The sequence below is a fragment of the Ursus maritimus genome, unplaced genomic scaffold (genome assembly GCF_017311325.1).
Source record: "Ursus maritimus isolate PB19 unplaced genomic scaffold, ASM1731132v1 scaffold_5, whole genome shotgun sequence".
Lineage (NCBI taxonomy): Eukaryota > Metazoa > Chordata > Mammalia > Carnivora > Ursidae > Ursus > Ursus maritimus.
The window spans coordinates 71,200,728-71,215,537 of NW_024426663.1; the positions used below are offsets into that span (position 1 = coordinate 71,200,728).

The 14,810-nt window shown below is 43.7% G+C and overlaps 1 long non-coding RNA gene across 2 annotated transcripts; it reads right to left on the reverse strand.

The window, feature by feature from the left end:
- Window positions 1-247: 247 nt before the first annotated feature.
- Window positions 248-9,447, reverse strand: LOC103670555. 2 transcript variants are annotated; one of them, XR_570596.1, is made up of 5 exons: window positions 9,194-9,447; window positions 7,254-7,449; window positions 3,273-3,598; window positions 2,657-2,744; window positions 248-965 (listed from the first exon to the last, which is right to left on the reverse strand). It is a non-coding gene; the product is annotated as an uncharacterized LOC103670555 (long non-coding RNA). The 2 variants fall into 2 exon arrangements; XR_570595.1 differs by having other exon boundaries at window positions 248-2,744.
- Window positions 9,448-14,810: the final 5,363 nt, after the last annotated feature.

A 14,810-nucleotide genomic window follows, 5' to 3' on the forward strand; every position in this document is an offset into this window, starting at 1 on the left:
TCAAAGTCTCTAAAAACGTCTCTCATCAAGGTGTCCACTGTGGCTGTGGTCATCTCAAGGCTCATGTGGGGAGGGATCCACTGTGAGCTCACCCCTATAGCCATTGGTGGACTTTGCTGACTATTGGGTGGAGACATCAGTTCTCTGCAACATGGGCATCTCCACAAGTCTATCCCCAACATGGCAGCTGGCTTCCCTCATAGTGAGCAAATGACAGAGCAAGAGAAGACACCCAAGACAGAAGCCATATTTATAAATAAATAAATAAAGCCATATCTATTTAAAAATAAGACGACTTTTAGAGCAGTTGTGGGGTTCCAACAACAGTGAGCATAAAGGACAGAGCGTCTTCACATACCCTCTACCTCTCTCCACACACAACCTCCCACACCGTTGACATTCCTCCCCAGAGCGGTACACTGTTACAATCGATAACCCTACATTGACACGTCATTATCAGCCCAAGTCCCTAGTTTCCATTAGATGTCACTCTTGGTTTTATACATTTTATTGGTTTTGACCAATGTATAATAGCAAGGTAGTATCATACAAAATAGTTTTACTGCCTTAAAGATCCTCCGTGCTCGTTTTATTCATCCCTCCCTCTCTCTAATGCCTGGAAACCACTGATGTTTTTACTGACTCTGTCATCTTGTCTTTTCCAGGATGTCCTATAGTAGAAATCATGCAGTATGTAGACTTTCCAGATGGCCTTCTTTCACTTAGGGACATGCATTTAAGTTTCTTCCATGTCTTTTCCTGGTTTGAGAGCTCACTTCCTTTTAGCGTTGCATAAGATTCCATTGTTGGATGTACCACTCATCCATTCACCTACTGAAGGACATCTTGGTTGCTTCCAGGTTTGGGTAAACCATTGTCTTTTTGAAACCTCATCTTGGAAGTAGCATCCCATTACTTCTGTGGCATTCAATGCCCTGGAAGCAGGTCACGAAGTCCAGCACACACTCAAAGGGGAAAGATCACACAAAGGTATGAATACCAAGAGAGGAGGATCATAGAAACCACGGAGGCTGTCCTCCACTCCGAGGGGAGACAAATGTTTACGGCTACCTTGCCGATGCCCAAGCAGCCAGGCCAGTTACAGAACACCCTTAATAGGATCTGTGCCTGAAAAGACTCTTGTGTTGATGTAACTTCACATGCCAACATATCAAAGACTAATAGCAACACAGTGAATGCACCTGGCTCGACTGAGAACAATCTGACAGCAACGCACATCACTTTAACATCTGCTGCCCTCTCGTTTTCCTCGAAAAACAAAATCTACTTCTGGCGTATTTTCTTGGACAGCTGCCCATCCTGTTCAGGTTTTCAAAAAAGGAATTCCCCAGTTAAAGTGTACCATTTGTTCCACTCCTGTCTGTGCTGCAGAGTGGGGTATATATCATAGAGGGTAAAAAACCCATAAATAAAATAATTCCAGTATCGCTGCGTATTATTATATCACTTACGTCACACATATAAAATATCATTGGAATGTTTATATGAACTCAGCACGTACAATTTTATTCTTTGTTGGGAAAATTTGTAGTATTGACCCTCAGCTGAAATGTAAGGGTGAAAATCCGGTGCTTTTCTTTCCTCCTCAGCTCCTAAACTCCTCGAGGAGCCCAACATTTGGTGGAAAAACTGTGAAGCCATCTCTTGGTGGAAACAGGGGATTGACACGCTTATTTACAACTTTTAAAAGTGGAATTCCTTGACTCGCTGAAAGAAGTTTCCACAGGCAGTAGACCCCCTGCCCTTTGCCTTACTGGATTGTTACGTCCAACCTGGGTATGTCCTCACGTTAAACAGCTCGGTGATTTCTGCCTTGGAGGGTCTACCGTCGTTTGAAAGCAATGGCACCACATCACCACAAGAGGGAGCACAGAGCCACGGAAGCGTCTCATTCATTGTGTTTAAGGCTAGGCTCTGCCCGTTCTGTTTCTATTTCCCCCATACTCCTTCCCCTTCTAATAACCCCGAGACCTTCTTCTGAACAAAGGCAGGGCCAATATCTGCAGATCTCTGTAAAGACAAGGAAAATATCGCCCGGAGCCGCTTATTTCTCTTGCTTCTGACTTTGCCAAAGAATGCCCTCCAGGACTGATGCGCATAGAGGTGGGTTCCTGTATGGATCCTGAAGGCCCCCTCCAGTGCTTGTCTCTGCTCTTCGATTTGCCACCAGAGCCCAAAGGCCTGGTTTATGAGAATACTTGCTATGGTCAGTGATTCAAGTAGTCCTCGAATTAATTTATCATGGCACTAATGTAACCAGTAGTACGGAGGCCAATGAGTAACTTTCAGAGTCCTGCAGTAAGCACTCAGTGAGCAAGAGAAAGGTCAGATTTAGAGCCTGGGAAACACACCTCTCTTGGAATGACATAAATAGAAATCCCCAATTATGATCCACAATCATTCATGAGTCCTTTGTGCCTGGGGAAGTTCTAAAACTCTGGGCCCCATAAATGGTGATGGCACATGGTACCTAATGACCATACAGGGTGTTTGGGGATTTTTTTTTTTTTTTCATTATTAGGCCAGCCTGGAAAAAGAATAATGAATAGAGCTGAGTAAGATAGTTTTCCCTCAAATGAGTTAGTCAGACGCTGCAGGCAGGATGTCAGGCAAAAATAGAGGGAGGAGTGAATACCTTAGAGCTGTGACAGGAGAAATATGAATCCTTGAGTCCTGGCTGATGCTTACTGATACACACGGAGTCAGCAGAACAGGTTTCCAAGCTACGATCCAAAACAACAACAACAAAAATTGAAAATAAATTCCCAAACGTCTGCCACAAGAATTCATTCTTTCACTGGATATTGTTATGATAACTCTTCTCCAAAGAGTTCCAGGTACACTAAATAAGAATGTAAGCTTAGACACTGTCAGAGGCAAATCCTCTGGTAGTGGGGGGAGAAAAGATGAGAGATGGCAAAGACAATAACCAAGGAGCCTTAGAAACTGGAGATGACTCCAGATGCCTGGAGAAAGCGCAAGGGCTCGATCTTTTGGCATGAAAATATTTAACTGAAGGACGAAGAAGAATAGAGCCAAGGCCCTGGACTATAGCGATCTTGAAAGCCTGGGGGGAACTTATTGCAACTTGGAGGACACGTCAGATCTTGGAGTCCTCCAGAAGGTTTCATATCCAGAGCCTGTCATGATGTAATTCCCCAAACTCCTCTCCCTGACACCCTTCTGCATGAACACAGGTCCCTCGAACACAACGCTCATTTATTACGGAGAAATCGATGACTCCAACTCACCACAAGCTTGTATTCCAGCCATTGTGTCAGGGCTCCTGCCCAGCTTTAGATCTGCTCAAATCAATAGGATTTCACAATGAGGGCCCCAAAGCCCAGGAACTTCTTAGAAGAAGACTGACCGTGTATCCAGACTGAGAAGTCACTACGTGGAGGTCTAGCTCAGAAATCTCAGAAAAAAAACAAAACAAAACAAAAACACAAAAAAATGCATGGGATCCTGGAGGCTTGTCATTATCCATCGGTGCAATTAGGGGAGTATGAAGCTTTGATTGGTCAGAAGTGGGTCACGTGCCACCTTCGGGGCTGGGGGGTGAAATGAGCTCCACCTGCATGGAGATAGGAGAAGAGTAGATTCCCAGTTAATGTTGGAAGCTGTTAGAAAGAGAATAAATGAATTCTGGGCAGCCCAGAAATAACACATGTCCACCTCAACCATCTTTCAGCCCTTCTCTCTCCATAGTCTCCAGCATGGGCCCATTTGGCTTACAGGGAACCCTGGATGTCTGAAGACCATGCAAATGGAACCGTTGGCATTGTGCAATAGGGTGGCCCTGACTATGGGCACACGGGTCATTGCTATATGATGAGGACCATTAATAGCTGTTTCAGTATCTGCTCAGATCTTTTGTTAATTTCTATGGTCACCAAGTTACACACTCACGCACACACTCACACACACACACATATCAGGGAAAGAAGCCAAGCTAATGACAACATCTGACAGCAACAACAAAGACCTCCGAAAATAACCCATCACAGTAATTGGGGAAACTTCAAGGATTGCCAGTGTGGTGGAAAGTTTTCATTCCCACTGTTTTGAATTCATCGTAGAACAAGGCACGTTATCTATACAAAATGCACATTAATGACTTGCTTCAAGTAAACATCTCTATTCCCCTCTTTCAGACTACGGTTACAAAAAGTTGTTTAAAGAACAGATACTTTTTATGCGCATCTGGTTCCCATATTAACCACATGTAATCAAATCAATGATTGAGTCTTTATTTTTTTTAGAGAAATTCTTTTTTTTAATTTTTTTTAATGTTTTTTTATTATATTATGTTAGTCACCATACAGTACATCCCTGGTTTCTGATGTAAAGTTCGATGATTCATTAGTTGCGTATAACACCCAGTGCACCATGCAATACGTGCCCTCCTTACTACCCATCACCGGTCTATCCCATTCCCCCACCCCCCTCCCCTCTGAAGCCCTCAGTTTGTTTCTCATAGTCCATAGTCTCTCATGCTTCATTCCCCCTTCCGATTACCCCCCTTTCTTGGGAGGAGTGATTGTCCTTCCACAACGAGACATCTTTTCCAAATTTTCAGAGCAACAAGGAGATAAAACAATTTTTCCCAGGAAAGACATCCTTTTTCCTCAGAGTGATTCAATTCTGCCCCCACCATCTGTAACTTGCCACTGGAAAATCTCACTGGCAGCCTTTTGGGTGCTCCTGAGGACACTGACTCCTGGGAACTAGGTCTCCTGATGCTCTCAGACCTGCAGTGAGCAAATGTGGGCTCAGGAGCCAGAGGGTGAAGACTCCCATCCTGCGGGACTTGACGGTGCCCACACAGGGGGCCATGTGTACAAGGGCTCTGGGGTCAGGCAGGCTGGAGTATCTTCCCAGCTCCTTAACTGACCAGCAGTGGGTACACCTGGGTGGCTCAGTCGATTAAGCTTCTGCCTTTGACTCAGGTCATGATCTCGTGGTCCTGGGATCGAGTCCCACATTGGGCTCCCTGCTCAGCGGGGACTCTGCTTCTCCCTCTGCCTCTCCCCTTGCTTGTGCTCTCTTGATCACTCTCTCTCTCTCAAATAAATAAATAAAACATTAAAAAAAAAAACCCACACTGCCAGGTGTGTGTCTTTGAACCATTCTTTCTTTCTGAGCTTAACTTTTCTCCCCTATAAAATGACAATAGAATTTCTTACCTTCTCAACTTGTGCTGGAGAACAAGTTTAGCCAGGCCCTTAGTACTAAATTAGTTTGGAGTGAGCTTTTTGATTTGTGTTGGGTTTTTTTTCCCTTTTGTTTTTAAGTGCCCAGGAGATAAAGCTTGGCCTGAACGCTTGCTTCCATCAGGAGACTATCATTGACACCTTGTAGCAGCCTTAAACTGAGCAAGGGGAACATTAGGTAACCTGGTCCTTCATCAAAAATAAGAAAAAACCAGTACAAAGGCTTCCCTTGGGCTACCAACTTGAAAGAGCTAGCAAACAAACCTTAGGCAGTCTAAAGAATGTTTAACATACCTAATATCCTAAAGAGTTTGTGCTTCTAGCTTACTTTTTATTTTTTTTTATCTCAACAATTAGTTTTTTATTAGTACCACTTTTAAAACTTAATTATTTGGTCTTGGTGACTCGTTCATGAAAACACTGTTTTTTACAGTTAACACTTTTCACTTTTTTTTCTTTTAATGGCTGTATTGGTGCATAATTTATGTAACTAAAAAATTCACCTGTTTTAAGTGTGCAATGCAATGACTTCCAGTGCATTTACAGAGTTATGCAATTATTATTTTTGTTTGTTTAATAGAGTTCATTTCTGATTGACCCAGTTCTCTGCAATGATGTTTGGAGTTGCATAAACAACAAGAAGCTGAGCAGCATAGAATATTCAGCAAATTTGACTACATGTGTATTTACAGCTACTGATCTATTTTAAAATATTTAATATCATTGCTTATCACCTGTTACACAATTCTGCCTTTAATGTCTCAGATTACATGAGAATCTTACATCGTTGTTTTACATTTTTCTAACGTGTCATGCTGAACGGCAAAATTCTGAATTTTCTTGACTTTATTTTTATTTTTTATGCCTTTTAAAGTTTTTATTTTAATTCCAGTTCGTTAACACAAAGTGTTATATTAGTTTCAAGTGTACAATATAGGAATTCAACACTCCCATACATCACCCAGTGCTCGCCACAAGTGCACTCCTTAATCCCAATCACCTATTTCACCCATCCCCCCACCCCCTCCCTTCTGGTAACGCGCAGTGTGTTTTCCAAAGTTAAGAGTCTGTTTCTTGATTTATCTCTCTATATCTTCCCCCCCCCACCTTGGCTTGTGTGCTTTGTTTCTTAAATTCCACAAATGAGTGAAATCATATGGTGTTTGTCTTTCTCTGACAGACTTCGCTTAGCATAATACTCTCTAGCTCCACCCATGTTCCAGCAAATGGCAAGATTCTTTAGTTTACATTACTTTGACTCTTAATTTTGGCTCAAGGATTTAATATGATCCATCGCACAGTCCAAAAAGGAGAGATTCAGAGCATTATTCATAGTCATAGCTTCTAATTGTTGAGGATGTACTAGACATCCTGTTCTGAGTGCTTTATGCGCCTTTAGATTATCGGAAGTAGGATATACCCACGTTACAGATGAGAAAGCAGCGGCTCCAAGCAATGAAACCACTTTCCCCAGCTTCAAATACAAAGCTTGTTTTCTTCCCCTGAGGACACTTTACAGCTACCCCAATACTTTAAATAAACAATCACAAGTGCTTACAAATAATAAACCTTAATTTGAATCAATACATTCTCATGATCCTTCAGGACAGACTTTAATTCTGCGTTCTAGACGGTCTGTGTCCACTGACCACGCCACGTGCCCACTAGTCTGTTTCTGGACAAGGTTTCCTGGAACTAGCGGTTTCTTAGGTTCCCTCCCCCTTCTCTATTCCGCAGGGAACGCAAAACCAGCCTAGCAATCACCTTGCATCGATCAGAACCGTTTCAGTTATAACGACAGAAACTTGGCTCAAACTGGCTTCAGCAAAATGTACTGGCTCTTGAAACTAAGAAGCCCAGGGGAAGGCTGACTGCAGACGTGGCTCAAAGCGTCACCTCAGATGGTAGCATTAGGACTCACTTTCTCTCTCCTCCCGGAAACACACTGGCTGCCAGAAGCGCCAGACTCAAAACCTCACGGTTTCAAGTCCAGTGGAAGAAAGAGCGGTTCTTTACCTGTTTCTCCAGTGAAAGTTCTAGGATAATCTACAGTTGAGCCTGATCAGACGGCTGTGTTAAGTATTCGTCCCTGAATTAATGGCTGACTCAACGGGGATGAAATGCTCTGATTGGCCAGACCCAGGTCACGTGCACAATTGTCATTAGAGTTCTCATCAGCACCTGGATAGAGAGTTGGGGACAGGTGGTTCTCCTAAAGAAAAAACAAGATATTATGTGGGTTGGTTTTTTTGTTTGTTTGTTTAAAGATTTTATTAATTTATTCGTGAGAGACAAAGGCAGAGGGAGAAGCAGGCTCCCCAGTGACCCGGAAGCCCGATTTGGGACTCGATCTTAGGACCCTGGGATCAGGGCCTGAGCCAAAGACAGATGCTTAACCAACTGAGCCACCCAGGTGCCCTAAGACACTATTACCGATAGAATGAGAATGAATGCCAGACAGCAAATGTAAATGACCACAACATAATAGGTCCTAAAGCCCTATGAGCCTAGGGATTCTCGATTACATACATCCTGCAGTCCAGGCACATGGAAAGACAGGAAGACAGAACATTAGAAATGAAGATAATTCCTGAAATGCAGATAAGGACTGCCGACATATGGACAGAGGTCCTATGTTCTGGCTACGTATGGATTCAATCAGTTAAAATAAAGCACCTTTCACGCAAAAATTAAGTTATGCCAGAGTTGATACCTGTGTTTCCATAGCAATGTAACAAGTGTCAATCATCCCTCTTCTCCTATGCTCACTTGGTCATGACCTTGGAAATTCCAGGGCTCAAAACAAAGAAGCCATAAGAAAGACTAAAGGAGCCACAGGCAAGCAGGCCCCCCAAATACTCAGTTTATCCTAAAGAGCTAACAGAGGAGAAAATCTCTACTCAGCTGGTGTCCATATGGTTTACTTACTATGTACATAGAGTTTATGTCAAACCTGTAGCCGGAGACAAGGGTGATGCGGGAGGAACCGACCTATCACCTTTCTTGGAGCTGGAATCCACCAAGAACATGACCTGAGCTGGGCACTGGGGAATGAGAGGGGCAATTGTTCCAGGAGCCAGCAGACTGGTAGGATGGAATTTGGTTTCGGTTGGATGAGACTGTTCGCGCAGCCCCGGTACCCTGGGTGGAATACGTTATTCTATTCCGAAAGTAAAGAGAAAGGGGCAACCTGAGAGCTAGTGAGTATTTTCACAATGAAGAATACTTAACTCTGAATCTGAGTCTTCCTCAAATAGAAACTGCTCATTTCAAATGCCCCAAGGATTAGGCAGGTCTCCTCAATAAACTCTCTGAGCATTAGATCCCTTCTTTATAAAGCATCAAGGATGATACCCAAGTATATTTCAAATCTCAAATTTAAGAACCAGCATTTTCTTAGAAAAGGCAGCTGTCAACTACACAGGGATCTCAGCCCAGAGACCTGGCCTCAGCTCACACACGGCACCACCCCTGCACCCCCACATCCTCATCCACAGGTGGTGATGATGATGACGATGATGGTGGTGGTGGTGGTGGCTCCCAGGAATTGGTCACTTACTCAAGTGTTTTAACATAAGTAATGTATAGGTACCACAATGATCTCCACTTAACAGATCAAAATAACAAGAGACAGAGAAAAATAAGTAACCCACACAAAGCGACAGCCAGTAAGTGGCTCCCTCACCCACCTGTTTAACCCAATCATCTGATTTGTGGACATGGTAGTAAAGATCTCAATTTTCTCACTTTCGGTAGCATGCCTGTTGTTACTTTTAAAAATTGTCAGCCTTCTAATTTGGACATGCATGAACAAATCTCACAAGGGTAAGGGCGGGACTTAGGTGATTTAGATCATTTTTTGACAGCCACTGTCTTAGACCCACCACCGAACGTTCTGTCTTTGAACACCTAGAACCACAGAAGGCGAAAACTGAGAATTCCCCTCAGCCACCTACCCATTCTGGGAGTTGTAGGATGTCACGCAGAGAATAGGGCTCTCAGCGTCGGTCCCGGGTTCCAGCCCCGGCTCCACCGCTTACCCCCTGAGTCACTAGGAAAAGTTCTTATCTTCTTAGGGTCAGTTTCTCTTCTGTAGAGAGTGCATGACACACCTCATATAATATAAAACAGCTAAGAGCTTCACGTTGGCACACAGGAAATGCTTCATGATAACAGCCTCATGTTTGGGGTGGGAAACGTTGAATCCCGAGATGATCGATCCAAGATAGCTACAGAAGGGACAGAATGCTCAGAAGACAGGAAAGGATTAAATTTAGAGATAGCCGTTCTATCTCTGCAAGAACTAATCTTGACTAAAATAACCCCAAATGTGCCACTTCCTCTTTCCCGGAACAAAGAAAGAATGTATCATCTGTGAGAACTTCCATCCACGTTTCCCTTGAGCCACTCTCACTTGTACAAACGTTTTCGAATTCTAACTGTTGGAGCCGGGGAGGGGACTGGTGGTGGGGGTGGGGGAGAACAGATCAGGCAGTTCGCCTCCACCTGTATTCAAATCATCTCCGGAATGCCACTTCTTGAGAGGTACTAGGAAGTTGATGGTGGTGGCTTATCACACCTCAGGGAAGTATGATCTCTGTTTCAGCTCATTCGTCTTCCTTCTTGATGAGAGTGAGTGTGAGTGCGGGGGAGGGGCACAGGGAGGGGCAGAGGGGGAGGGAGAGGAGAGAATCTTAAGCAGGCTCTACCCTCAGCACAGAGCCCAAGGATGTGGGGCTTGATCTCATGACCTTGAAATCGATCCGGGTGGAAATCAAGAGTCAGGTGCTTAACCAACTGAGCCCTCCCGGAGCCCCATACCGAAGCTATCCTTCAAGCAGCTCTTGCTCCCTTGAAAAGATGGATCCAGAAAAAGGTGGTGAGGGTAGGAGGTTGGCTCAGTGGCGTATATTTCAGAAGTTGCTTTGGCCAGACCATTATCATCATCATCCTGCAACAAGACTCAGTCATTGGTGTTTGTCGGGCATCAGAACTACTCGCTGGTTGGCTGCTGACATTAAGTCTCAGTGGGCAGGGAGCCCAGTGCTTTTGTGCCCTAACATTTCACCTCACAACATCCTCATGGTATTTGCCGCCTCAAGTTCGCAGTCCGCCACTCTTAGAGATGTTTGAAAAGAATACTTGATGAATCTTATGAGTAAAAGCAAACACAAAAGGGGTGCCTTGGGTGGTTCAGTCAGTTAAGCGTCTGCCTTGGGCTCAGGTCATGATCCCAGGGTCCTGGAATAGAGCCCCACCTCGGGCTCCCCACTCAGCAGAGTCCATTTCTTGCTCTCCCTCCACCCCTCGCCCCTCACCCTGCTTTCTCTCTTTCTCGAATAAATAAATAAATAAATAAATAAATAAATAAAATCTTTTTTTAAAAAAAGCAGACATAAAAGAATATATACTGAATGATTCCATTCATATGAAGTTCAAGGACAAGCAAAACTAGTCTCTAGTGCCAGAATAGTGGCCACCTTGGGTGGGAGACTTCTGGGTAATAGCAATGGTGTTTTGGTTTCTTGTTTTCTGAGAAAGAGAGCACGAGCGTTGGTGGGGAAGGAAGTGGCAGAGGGAGAGGGAGAGAGAGAATTTTAAGCAGTCTCCATGCTCAGCCAGGAACCTAACTTGACCTATCTCAGGACCCGGAAATCATGACCTGAACTGAAAGCAAGAGTTGGACGCTTATCTGACTGAGCCACCCAGGCGCTCCAGAAATGTTCTTTTCTTAATTGAAGTGCTGGTTAATAGGTGGGTTCCCTTTGAGAGAAATGTCTGGAACTGTACCCTTAGGATTTTCTATTTATATGTTATACTTTAGTAAGTTTCCTGAGAGGAGGAGGAGGAGAAACAGAGGAAAGAATATAAGAAAATGAATGGACATTTAAAACAAAAAAAGTGAAATAACTAGAATCTGAAAAGAAGTTTCATTAATTAAAATCACAGTGAGCTCTCACTATGCATGTATTAGAAGAGCTAAGGTAAAAAATGTCGATAATGCCAAATGCTGGCAAGGATTTGGAAAAAACTAGTTCTCATACATTGCAGCTGTCAATGTAAAATGGCATAGCTACTCTGGAAAAGAAATTTGCTTTGCAGTATTTACCGTACGAGTCAGTAGTTATGCTTGGGCATTCATCCAGAGAAGTAAAAACTTATTTCACCCAAAAAGATGGACACAAATGTTTATAGCGACTTTATTCATGGTAGAAAAATATTGGAAACAACTCCAATGTCCTTCAGTGGACAAATGGTTGAACAAACTCTAGTATATCCATATAATGGAATATTACTCAGCAATAAAAAGGGAGTGCATTGCTGATACATGCAGCTACTGGGACGGACCCCAAGGGCATTCTACTTGGGGAAAACAATCGATCTCAAAAGATAACACGCTTTAGGATTCCATTTATACAACATTCCCTAAATGAAAACACCACAGAGCTGGAGAACAGATGACTGGTTACTAGGGATGGAAGGGGGACGAAGGGGGTGGGGTGTGAGCACAAGGAGGTAGGTGGCATGAGAGAATTCTTTGGTGGTGATGAATCAGTTCTGCATCTTGATTATGGCAGTCGTTTCACAGATCTCTAGATGGGATAAAATTAGGTAGGACGCTACACGTGCATGCACACACACACACACACACACACACACACACAAATGCAGGTTCAAAAACAATGAACCCTATTTAATGAAAATTAAATAAGGTCTGTAGTCTGGTGCCAACATATTGTTGCCAGTCCCTGGTTTTGATATCGTATTACACCTACCTACACAACAGGGCTGGAGAGAGCTGGAGGAAGGGTGCATAGGACTCTGTACTATTTTTACCACTTCTTATGAGTCTATAATTATTTTAAAATGAAAAGTTGTAAAAGAAAAAAAAAGAGAAGAATCAATCCTGGCCAGTTTCAATTAGCCCCATTTGCAAATCCCGTTTCCTTCAGGCAGACTTGTTACCCCGTAACTCCTGTGTCTCACCGTCAGGCGCTGTCAGAGGAAAGCACACAGCCCTTATGTGGAACTTCATCCATAGAAAATACTTACAAACGGCGAGGGAAAGAAGCAACCACATTATGCTTCTTAGGCTCACTGGTTCATGTCTCTTGCTCCTTGAGCTTGTATGATTTGCATAATGGGTTTCACATCAACTTTGAATGTAAGACTCTTTTACCGAAAGTGGAATCTTCACATATGTGTACAGAGATTTTCTTAAATATCATCATAACAGAAGGAAGGCAGGAGGGAAGGGAGACTCGGGAGACAAGTTGGCCAAAGTAAAGCCATTTTGGGTTTTAGGCTGACCCTTACCCTAAAAGTCCATGGGTCATAATAAAAGTGACAAGATCAGATGCACGGAAGACCACAAGACCCCGCTCCCACTGGCCGTAAAAGCCACGACATTGGGTGGGCATTCTTAAAATTGCGTCCCGTGGGTAATTCCACAACCCTAACACGATAAAACAACTAACCACCCGATGTAAGTGATAATCCCAAAGTTAAAGAGTAAGCCCCTCCCTATATGGTTAGCTACTGTTTGAAAATTTACAAAGCCCTTTGTTAGAGGCAAAGGGAAGTGGTCTTCCCCATCTGGGAGGAGAGACCGCTACTTTGTCTATGAAGCAGCTCCTTTCTTACTTTTTTTTTTTTTTTAGATTTTATTTATTTGAGAGAGGGAGAGAGAGCAGCAGCAGGGGGAGGGGAAGGGGCAGAGGGAGAGGGAGAAGCAGATTCCCCGCTGATCAGGGACCAGGGACACCCCCCCCCCAACACCACCACGTGGGGCTCAATCCCAAAACCTGGGATTATAACCTGAGCCAAAGGCAGCCGCTTCACCAACTGAGCCCTCCAGGTGCCCCACCCCACCTTTCTTACTTCCATACCTAATAAGTCTTGTTTCTCTGAAAGTCTTGCTCTTGAATTCTTTCTCATGCAAAGCCAAGAACCCTCCCTCGCAGAGCCTTAGCCCATTTGGCATCAGAAGAGTTCAAGTTAAGCTATTTAGGAAATAATCTGTATTAAAATTAGCACTGGAAAAAGACTGAAAAGCCTAGGTTGTCTTAAATTCCAAACTTAGTTCTTGCTGACAGCCACCAGGAAGTCAGAGCCTCTTACCAAGATGGCAGCTTTCTCCCTTTCCTCAAGTTAAAAGGACTGAGAAGCCAGTGTTCTATCAGCGGGATGGCTTCTTTTAAAGTCTGGGAGAAAGAAATGTAGCAAACACTATCACACAGATGAGAGGTGACATCTTCTTTCTCGGTCTGCTAATAAATGCCGAACTGGTTCAGAACACAGGGTGGGTTTTAAAGCAATCAGCCATGTTTATATTATTATTCTTGGTTGAAATTCCGTGGTTAGTCAAGACATAGATAAAACAAACTAAAACTAAAATTTCAAAAGCCCATCTTTTTGTCATCAGGAGATACAAAAAAATCCTGTCATGAGTTAGCAAGTATGAGGAAGTGTTGTGATTTGTCCAAAAAGGACTCTGGACACCAATTCTTTGAACATACACCAACGAAAAGGAAAAGCCCCCTGTCCTGTCTGAGAGCCACAGGAAAAGCCACTGGGGGTGAAACACAGTGAGGGTCCAAACCGCACACTGGGCTCCTTCCTCAGGCTGTGTTCCTGGGCCTTTGCTGGCAAGAGGACATGGTGCTTGTTACTGTTTCCCCTGGAAGACTCAGGGAGCTGGGAAGCGGTCCGCGACAAGCGAGAAGACAGAACGAAATGGTGGGCAGGACCCACTGAGATCTGGCTCACTGGCTAGGCTGGCAAGAACAGAGAAGGGCCAAGCTCGCAGGACCAGTTCAAACCGTGCACTTGTGTGTCCTGGTCTGAAGCCCCAGGGGACGGAGCTCCACCTCCCTGAGCACAAGGATGTGAAGCCAGGGTTTATCGAGCTTCACAAGTCTGGCTGCAATCAACTTTGGGAAACATGATCTTTAAAAAAAAAAAAAAAAAGTCTTCCCTGTTGCTAGGTCTCATCTTTTCCGAAGAATTAAAAGATTAATTAAATGTTAATTAAAATGTGATTTCATAGTTTTCCCTTAGATTCTTCTACTCGGTAGAGTTTCTTTTCTTTTTATTTATTTATGTATTTATCAGGGAGAGAGAGAACACAAGCAGGGGGAGCAGCAGAGGCAGAGGGAGAAGCAGGCCCCCTGCTGAGGAAGGAGCCCGATGAAGGAGTCGATCCCAGGACCCTGGGATCATGACCTGAGTCCAAGACAGATGCTTAACCAACTGAGCCACCCAGGCGTCCCTACTTGGTAGAGTTTGTAATCTACATTTTGCCATGAACTCGTTTACAATCATTTTTATTTTGAATGAAAAAAAAAAGGACTGTGAATATTTTTCTTTCACCCATACTTTCACGTGCACACACACATATTTGTCATTGATTTTGAAAATGAAATTGCCATTACCATGAGCATACTGCTTTTATTTATTTTTTTTTCAAAGATATATTTCATTTATTTGAGAGAGAGCGCAGGGGGGAGCAGGTGAGGAGGGGCAGAGGGAGAGGCAGAGGGAGTCTTAAGCAGACTCTTTGATGAACGTGGA